The following is a 9,689-nucleotide window of genomic DNA, read 5'->3' as shown; positions in this document are numbered from 1 at the left end:
ATACTAGGAATCTGTTGAAATGCTATAGTATGAAGAGGCAAAGAACTCACCTGGGTTCCTCCCGGCTCACTGGAAGCAGAGCTGGACGAGCAGCCAGTTCCCCGTTCAGCATTTTCCTGGCACACGTCGCCAAGCACCCGGCTCAGCTGAGGGGTCAGTGAGCAGCAGGAATGAGGGGCTGGGTGATATGTCTTGGACAGGCGCCAGGGCTTTGCCCCAAAACAGAACTTTCAGAAACTCAGTAGCTGCAGAAACCTGGAGAGAGACACAGGCCACAGAGATGTTTGGGGTGGACAGGTGAGAAAATTCTGGAGCAGAACCAGCCTTAGGGGGATAGGGGACCCAAGAAAGAAATTGATGGAGACAAATTCTGTGGGCAGAATCCAGAATCCACTGAAAACCATGAAAAAAATTGCAGTGAGAGAACATCACAGCTTGGAAAAACAGCCTACATATCAAGGACTGTCAGAATGACTTAAGGAACTGCCCACCTGCGCCCCATCTGAGGACAAGGGGACCAGCAGGTCTGTTCATCCCAACCATCAGTCTTTCTTCAGTTCCCACAATCACGATTCTCTCAGCCCACTGCCACAAAGATGATATTCACTCACATGCACACAGGGCTTTACACGTTCCATAGCACAGGCTACGGGCTGAATTGTGTCCCCCACCCTCCAAAAAAGATATGTGGAGAGATTCTAACCCTCGGAGCCTGTGAATGTGACCGTATTTGGCGGTAGGGCCTCTGCTGATGTAATCAAGTTGAGGTCGTACTGCCTCCGGGTGGGCTCTAGATCTTACAGGACTGGTGTCCTTATCAGAAGACCATGTGAAGAGACTCAGAGCACAGGGAGAAGGCCATGTGACAATGGGAACAAGGAACTGAGTGACGCTGCTGCACCCACGCACACCAAGGACCACCAGCTGTCACCCAAAGCCAGAGGGGCAAGGAAAGACTGTTCCCAGGAGAACAGAACATTGCCCTGCTGACACTTTGATTTTGGACTTTTAGCCTCCAGGACTACGAGAAAATAAATTTCTGTTGTTTTAAGCCACCCTGTTTATGGTAATTTATTGCAGCAGCCCTAGCAAACTCACACCACATGTTTGTATCTATTCTTTGAATCCATCCTCCTACTCCCCTGCCAGATGTTGAACATGACTATCTGTGCTAGGTACCCTCCAGGTGGGCCCAATGGTGCCATCTTGTGTGAGTCACTTCCCTGTGCAGCCAGTCTCCTTCCACACTGAGTAGGGCTGGCCATGTAACCAGTAGGGGTATTGTGGAAATAACCATCATGGCTTCCCCTGTTTCAGCTCCTGTCTTCTCCTCTCTTGGATCCCTTTCTCTGGGGAATGCCCACAACCATGTCCTGAGACCACTCAAACAGCCTGTGGATGGTGAGGAGCTGAGGCCCCAAGCCAATAACCAGCTTCATGAGAGTAAGTCACCTTGGAAACATCATCCCACCCCAGTCAAGCCTTTAGATGGTCGCAGTCCAGGCCGACATCTCGACCACAACTGCATGAGACACCCAGAGACAGATCCCCCACTTATGCCACTCCCTGGCTCCTGACCCACAGTAACTACACAAGTGTTTATTGCTTTACACCACTAAATTTTGTGGTAGGCTGCTAATACATTTGTCCAATCCCATCAGAGGCAGCGCATACACTGGTTAGGCATGTAAGTTGGCCGGGTATGGTGGCTTGTGCCTATAGTCCCAGCTGCTGAGGAGACTGAGGCAGGAGGATGGCTTGAGGCCAGGAGTTTGAGACCAGCTGGGTAACTCTCACCGGGGTGACAGAGGGTGACGCTGTAAAAAAAAAAAAAAAGGAAGTAAAAGTCAACTATCACTTACTAGCTATTGACTTTAAATATGTCACTTCAGCCTCTCTGAGGTTCCTCATCTAGAAGCAGGTAGAATAACTCTATCCATTGTACATGACTGTTGAAAAGAGCAAAGGAGTTAATATTTAACTTCTGACAATCTCTGTGGCATAGTGAATGTTAGTTATTATTATTACATGGGTGGGAAAACAGCTCAAGAATGGTGAAAAGGGCAACACAGCCAGTGTTCTCAGCAGTCAGGCCGACTCATGACCCTGGGCCTCCTGATTCCCTGTAGTTTACCTGAAACCTGGAAGGAGAATGGCCAGGGAAGTCAGACCCTCTGGGAGTCTGTAACTTCTATCACTCCATTTCGCTGCAGTGTCCCCTCAACAGATGGCTGTACACCTGTGCTGGGGGCAGGGAGGGCTGCCAGGTGGGTCAGACTGTGGCTCTGGGGCTGGCCCTGGGGGGACAGGAAAGGTGCGGGGAAGGGGTAGGTATGAGAGCAGCAGAGAACAGGCTAGGCTTCCTGTGAGAGGGGCTTTTCTGAATCACAACTCATTGAGAGAGCAGGTCCAAGGGGAGGGAAGCTGAGCTGTGCTTGCAGCCAGGTTGGAAAACGGCCCAAAGAGCAGGCCGACTGTTTTGAAATGCAATACAGCATTAGGGCGAAAGGGCTGTCGGGAGTAAATCCCTGTTGCTGCTTTAGTTTAAGCAGATCAAAATGACCTTGGACAAGCAGAGGCCCAGGAACCATGGGCTCCCCTAGAAGAAGTGCCTGCTCCCTTTTTTCTTGTAAGTCTCTGGCTTCTGCCCCACACCTGAGAATGGGAAGCAGTGAATGGTCTGAGTGAATAAGGCAAAGGCAAAAAAGCAGAAACAAGAGAAGGCAGTGGCCTGTGCGATTTACCTTTGAATGAGCAATAGTGCCTACGAAAATCAGATGCAAAGACACCCCAGGTGTGCACCCCAGGTGTGTGGTAGCTTTCCCAGGACTCCTCCTGGCCAAGTGTAGCCCTTTGGGAAACATCAGGGAAGGTTACTGAGTGTAGTCTTTTTAAAATTGTCACCTGGACCTAAAGTGCCCCTGCAAGTGTCTAAGGTGCTGGGATCACAGCTGACCTGCTTTATCATTTCTAGAAAGAAGAACCTGGGCATGACAGGGCAAGACCAGAAAGTAATTCAGAGATTCTGATAACTGCCTTTGATGTCTAGGAAGCGGCAATCTGTCAGGAGCCAGCTCCAGGAACACGTTCCTGAGGGTTTGCTGTTAGGGCTGATTTGCATTTTTTCTTCATGTGCTCTGCCCCTGTCCTAGGGCCCCTGTGAGTCTGGCCAAAGCTTCTCATGGCAGATCCTCTCCTTTACTCTCACACTTCCCTTCCCATCACAACTCCCCTTCCCAGGAGTGTGTTCATTTAATCAGATTGCCCTCCTAATACATGCCATCTGCATTAACCCTCCCGGGAGGCGTCTGCTTATATTCAAGATGGATCTGTATCTCTGTGGCGCTCACACTTTATTAGACGTAACAGTCACGTGGAGTGGTTGTTAAACAACAGATTCTGATGGAACAGATGGGGGTTATAGTCTTATTAAGCTCCCAGGTGATTGGGAAGGAGAGCCTCGAGCCCTGGGGAACCATGCCCTCACTGGGATGATTTTAGCCAGGGCTAGGAAATATTTGGGGAAGTGGGCAAAAGGGTCGGAAAAAGGAGAAGATGCCTATAGTAACTTCCTATTCTGTATCTTTTCAACAGAAGTGGGGCAAAGAAGGGATAGTGGGAAGAGAGGAAGACTAAACTGTAAGGCTCTTATTCTGGAACACGCCAGCCACGGACTCCTCTGTGTCTCTCCATCTTGGCCCCACTGTCACACTCATCCTCAAAAGTCCATCGTTGTCCCAGAAGCAGCCAACCTGGCCCAGTCGGCCGTGACAACTCAGAATGTTGTGTGGGCATCTCACTGTTTGTGTTTTGGCTATTTCTCTTTCCTTCCTCATAGCTGATTTCTGAAATGCCTTTTAACCTGGCATCACTGGTTCTCAAGGTCAGCATGTACCACCAGTCACGTCTGGGGGACATGGACATGAGACAGGCTCCTGGGTGCTTCAGTCAGAGATTCTGATTGACATGATGGTCCAGGATGGGGCCCAGAAACCTTCTATCTAAACAAACAAGACAATTGATTTTGGAGTTGTGCCTTGAAGTTTGAGAAAGACTGAGAGGAACCAGTTTCCTCACCATTTTTGCAGGCTACTTTCCCCACACAGAATCACGTACCTGTAGGAGACATGCCCAGGACTAGCAGCTCCCAAATCAGGAGCCCCACCAGGGGCTCTAGGATCTGTGGTTTCACTTCATCCCCATAACAGTCTCTCGAGGCAGGGGTTAGTGCCTGTCTTTACAAACAAGCAAGTTCTGTGTTCTTTGGACTCCTCTGCTGCCCCTCCAGCTGCAAAACTCTGTGATTGCAGGATGGGAAGTCAAAATGTAGGTGTAAGATTTGTGCACCACCCCCATATGACCTTGGAGTAGGATCTCTTCCACCCTGACCTTCAGTTCCCACCAGAGAATAATGAATGTAGCCCCATCATCTGGAGGGCATCTACAAGGGCCATTCAAAACCAGGGTGATCAGGGGGACTTAACTTTGCTGTAAGTTGGGTTTATTACAACTCTCATCTTTTGTTATCCACATTCCATCTGTGTACTTTTATTGCTTATGTGGCAGAATCATCCAGGCTCAATTAAAAATGATCAGAAGAAATCAGTTGTTAAATGTAACTGGGAGGGACTGTGTGAGAATGCCCAGGAGCGGGTTAATGTAGCAGGGGAAGGGCAGGAACACAAGGGTGAAACTGAAGGCAAATGATGAAACCTCCCCGTGAGTGACAGCAGGAATGAAGGCTGCTGCATCCCAGAGCTGAAGCACAGACCACAGCTGCTATTAAGACCCTCAAACACACCATCAGTGGTTCTGAACTTTGCATAATGACTGAACTTGGCCTTATCATTAGAGGAGAGGAGGACAGCGTGGAAACCAAAGGGGCTGAAATTTCAGCCTCTGCCAGGCCTCCTGGGGCTCCATCACACTCCCAGAATAGCGGCTAGGTTCCCGGCAGCCTCCGGCTACACCACAGCTGGGCTTCCGGTGAGGGAGACAAGTCAGGCCCAAGCAGCTCTGGGGACAGCTGGGCTGGATACTGCCCAGAAGCCAGTTGGCTGGCCCCACCCTGCCCTGCCGTGCTAGAGGCACCGTCTCTGGTGAGTGTGGACGTGTCTGATTCCCTGGGGCACCGTGGCTCCCCCATCCCCTAAGGTCCTGGCTGGTTTGAGAGTCAGGGATAGCTTCAAGTCCCAGGAAAGGGGTGGGGGCAGTGGCTGGGACTTTTGAAAGCTTTGGTACTGGTGGCTGGAGGGGCTGGTGAGGGGCTGAATGGCCCGGCAAGTGGGGCAGGCTACAGTGTGCATAGTGCCAACATGGCTGTAGGGGCCAGTGGCCACCAGCAGAAGAACAGGGATGGGGATCAAAGAGGTGCAAATGGGGGACACCGCTCTGCCACACCACCATCTGGAGGTTGGCTTCTGAAGGTGAAGGGATTGTTGGGAGAAGGGAGGGCAGCTGAGCCCATGGTGGCTCGACAATTGGTGCACTGTTTCTGGGTGTCTTTCTCTTTCAATTTCTTCCCTTGCGAATATTAATTGAGGTTTCACCTCCTATGGGCAGGGCACCAAGGGGAATACTAAGATGGATCTAGCTCCCTCTCTAAGAGCTTACACCCTGGTCAGGGAGATAAGGCATGTACATAAATAACCATCAACAAGGCAGAAAAAGGTAAGGGCTATGCAGGAGGCCAGAGGAGCATCCTGGGGAGTGCAGTACAGTGATGGGGTGAGTCCAGTGAGTAAAAACAATCCACAGGTAGTCACTGAGCTGCTAGGAACTTAAATCGACAAGTGGAGACAGTAACATCTGTCCTAAGGACACTTATAAGCTTGTATTGTATGGTGCTATACACAGGCAGGCTATTCTGGATATTATACTATCATACTAGCCAGCATCTAGGATCTGAGCACTGGGCACTTGTGAGCAGCAAACCTCGACCCCTGAGGCCTCCTTTCCCCTCAGAGAAGGCTGATAGCCCCGCATTCTTGGCCAATCAATCCAGTCAGAACACTGACATTTAATGCCCAAGTTTTGGGTGTATAAAGCACTATGCTAAGTGGTGTGGGGATAGAGAGGTATGGACTCTGCAATCCATTCCCTATAGAGCCTATCACAGAATCAGGGAGGCATGATGTCATCCCCCACACAAGATACACACACCTAAGCGTGCAGAGCGGCGAAGAGTAGACTCTTCCTGAAAGTGGGGACCAAGTGCCATGCTGGTTACACGTTTCCTTTCTGATTTTGGAAGGGGTGGCAAGACAGAGTGGCCTGAATCCTTGCACCTTGGCTTTGAGGCCTGGTCCTCAGGATTTGCTCAGTCTCTTGAGGGAGGCTGTCCGGACCTGGGCAGCTCAGGGAACCCAGCTATCCCCCTCTGCAGGGAGTTGGTTAGTGGCCGCTGAGCCATAGCAGGGAGGGGAGTTAAGGGAGCAGCAGATTTTGCAGGACTGCAGAAGGGTTCAGCATCAGGTGACATTCCAGCAGGCTCTGCTCAAGGCCTGCTTCCGGGTACATTTCCAGAGGGCTCATCCATGGGCAACTGGTTGTGGAGAGTGAGGATTTAACTTGCCTAGTCCCTGGCGCCTGGCTCCGTGCTTCTTAAAGGGACACCGTGTTATCTGAGTCCTAAAAAAACAGGTGGTTCTCGCTGCTCTAAGCAGGAAGTCCTCTGAGCCTAAGAGAAAAGGAGACTTGGCAGACACAGGGCCTGGGAACAAGGAGGGGAAAGGGCTAATTCTGCTCTCCAGCCAGTTGTGGGGCACCTGACACCTGGCACAGGGTTCCTGACCCCTACCTGTCAGGGAGCAGGACCCCAGCCTACAGCTCAGTGAGGGCCTACTCTCACTCCCCTGGGGCCCAGCTGCAAGGTGGGGGACTCTGAACACCCTAAGAACATCCCTCTTCTGCAAGGGATCCTGCAAACTGAAAGTATAATCCAGAACTCCTGCTGCACCGGCAGGCTCTGGGGAACATAACTGCCCCCTGGCATCCCTGGGTAGGCTCCTCCAGGCCCAAAGGGTTGCCAGGGCCCCTGCCCCAGGCACTGCCTCCTACGGGAGGTGGACTTCTTCAGCAGGTACTAGGGCTTCCCTGCTTCCCAGAAAGGGTGGCCTGTGAGGTGGGGCAGGGGTGCCATGTGTGCAAGGCCACTGGTGTAAGGGGGGAAGATCAGCAGTGCAGGCCACAGAACACGGGATATTCCATAAGTATCTCCTGAAAACATCTACCGTGTGCCCGGCTGTGTGCCAGATCCCAGGGACAACAAAACGAGCGAGACACGTCCCTGCTCTCGAGGAGGGCACAATCTAATTGGGGAGAAAACAATTTAGAAGGTTAATTATGAACACCAGGATAAATGGTAAACAAGGGCATAACAGGGATGGGGAAGTAGGGCAGCTGGGGGTGGTAAGGAAGGTTGCCTCACACAGGGAGAGACTTTTGGGCTAAGCTTCGAGGCAGGGCCGTTTTTAAAAAATGTTTGATCAGAGAAAGCAGGGTGAGAGGGATGGGATGTTTGAGGTTGAAGGAATGACACCAGTGAAAACCTAGGGCATGGCCCTGCCAAGGCCATCCTGATGATGTAGACAGAACTGAATGAAGGCAGGGAAGCAGCTTCTTTAGGAGTCTGGGTCAAAAACTCTTAAAGCCCCTTTAACTGAAAGGCCTGAGGCTCACAGACCACTGACAGTCACACCAGGAGAGGAGAGGAGAGGCTGACCAATGACCATCTGTAAATGCCAGGCTTGTGTGAGGCACGTGGCAGACAGGGCTTGTCTTGGAGGTGATATTGTCATCCTGTTTTATAGTAGAGGAAAGAGGGGCTCAGAGAGATTCAGTGGCCCGCCCAGACCACACAGCTGGCAGGTGACTCATCTCTGGGCCTTGTCAGGACCTCAGACTTGTCAGAAGGAGAGTTTTCAGTGAATAAAGGTAGTTTCATTCTGCTGGTAGGAGAATGAAGCCCCACATAGGAGAGTGGCAGTGGGCTGGGGTGAACACAGACCTGCTGCCCTCCCCCTCTATCCAGCAAAGCCGGGATCTCTTTGAACAGCAGGTGGGCAGCAGCCATATGGGACCACTTCTCACGGTGGTATTGTCTGGTTGAAAATGAAGTTCATAATGGGTTACAGGCCTACGGGGTTATTAAGTTAGAATGAGGGGCGTTTGGGGGCACAGATGACCCTGTGGTTGGAGTCTTGGATATAAGGACAGTTTCTCCAGAACTTGCTTGTGGCTTTGCAGGATCCCACCTCTAATCAGCGTGGTATGTGAGGGGACAAAAGCAGAGGGCAACAGAGATCCTGAGGACCCAGAGGCCCAGGTCCTCTGCCCTGAGGTACTTGCTTTGTCCTTTGAAGACAGATCCTGTTCCAGAAGTGAGATGGGGTGAACAAGGAAGAAGCAAACAGCTCTCAGAAAACTGCCCTACATTCCCAGGGCTGTCTACTGCTCAGGGCTGGGCTGCTGGGGTGCCCAGAACCCTTTCCAAACGAATCCCAGTGGGTGGCACTAGACACTCCAGCTTTTCCCCTGCCTAGGCATCAAGGCAGAGGGGAAAAACTGCCTTTTTTGAGAACCTAAGTAGGGGAAAGAGCTTCGTGAAGCTTGAAAACAAATCTGCTGGATCCACTACTCACCTTCTGTTTCTTATGGTCGGTGGGGTGTCCCAGGCTCTTCCCCCACACCTTCCCCAGCTCCTCACCGGCTGCCCACTTACCCAGGTGAGCAGCCCCTCCCGTGCACCTTTGGTACTCACAGTGATTTTGTCCGTCTCAGTTCTGACCAGCTGTTTGCCTTTCCAGCCTGAGGACCCAACTGCCCAGACTATAGAAGAATTTGCTACCCTAGGATGGGGGTCCCTGAGTTGGGGTGGGAGGTGGATTTAGGGGAAGGAGCCAGGGGCAGAGCACAGCTGTGCAGGAGCAATGCGCTGTTGCCCTCCATAAATAAATATTTATTTATTAAGTCATATACACATAGATCATGAATACATCTTTTATTAAGTCATATACACATAGATCATGAATACATTTATGCATATGTGGGGTACAATGAATTGATTTTTTTATACAATTTGGAGTGCTTACGTCAAACTAATTAATATAGCTTCCACCTTATTTACTTGATTATTGTGTTAAGACATTTATGTTTTACACTTGATAGATTTGATTTAAAAGAGACTGAACCAATTCAGTCTTTGCCACCCCAGACCGGCCAGAGAGGGCAAGGCACAGGAAGGGGTACAGGGTTCTAGAAAACCAGGCCTTCACCGCCAGCTCCAGCCTAAGCAAACATTCCCTTCCAGAGTCAGAAAACCGGTGTGCTAGGGGAGAAACCGGCCTGAGGTTTATCGCTCGGGCAACTCCGGGTGATTCATAGAGTTTAGACTCCCGGTTGTCATAGATCAAGGCTCGCAAACAAACGGCCCGGGAGGTACCCCTCCCCTTTCCCTGCTCCCCCCACCTGGCTACCCCCTAGCCCGTGACCAACTGCCTCCCCTCCCCCTCGCGGGAGCACAGGAGTGAGCAAACACGCCCTGCCACCCTCCCTTCACCGGCTGGCTCCGACCGCGGGCTGCTGGCGATCCCCCAGACACCTCGGCGTCACGAGAACTGGCACCCCGAGGCTCAGAGCCCTACCCTCCCTCCTCGTCCCCAGGGCCCTGGTCAGGCCCTGCAACCTCT

This window comes from Otolemur garnettii, unplaced genomic scaffold, assembly GCF_000181295.1.
Source record: "Otolemur garnettii isolate 467f Iridium unplaced genomic scaffold, OtoGar3 scaffold00018, whole genome shotgun sequence".
Classification (NCBI taxonomy): domain Eukaryota; kingdom Metazoa; phylum Chordata; class Mammalia; order Primates; family Galagidae; genus Otolemur; species Otolemur garnettii.
The sequence above is the reverse complement of the archived record's forward strand: the minus strand, read 5'-3'. Positions refer to the sequence as shown.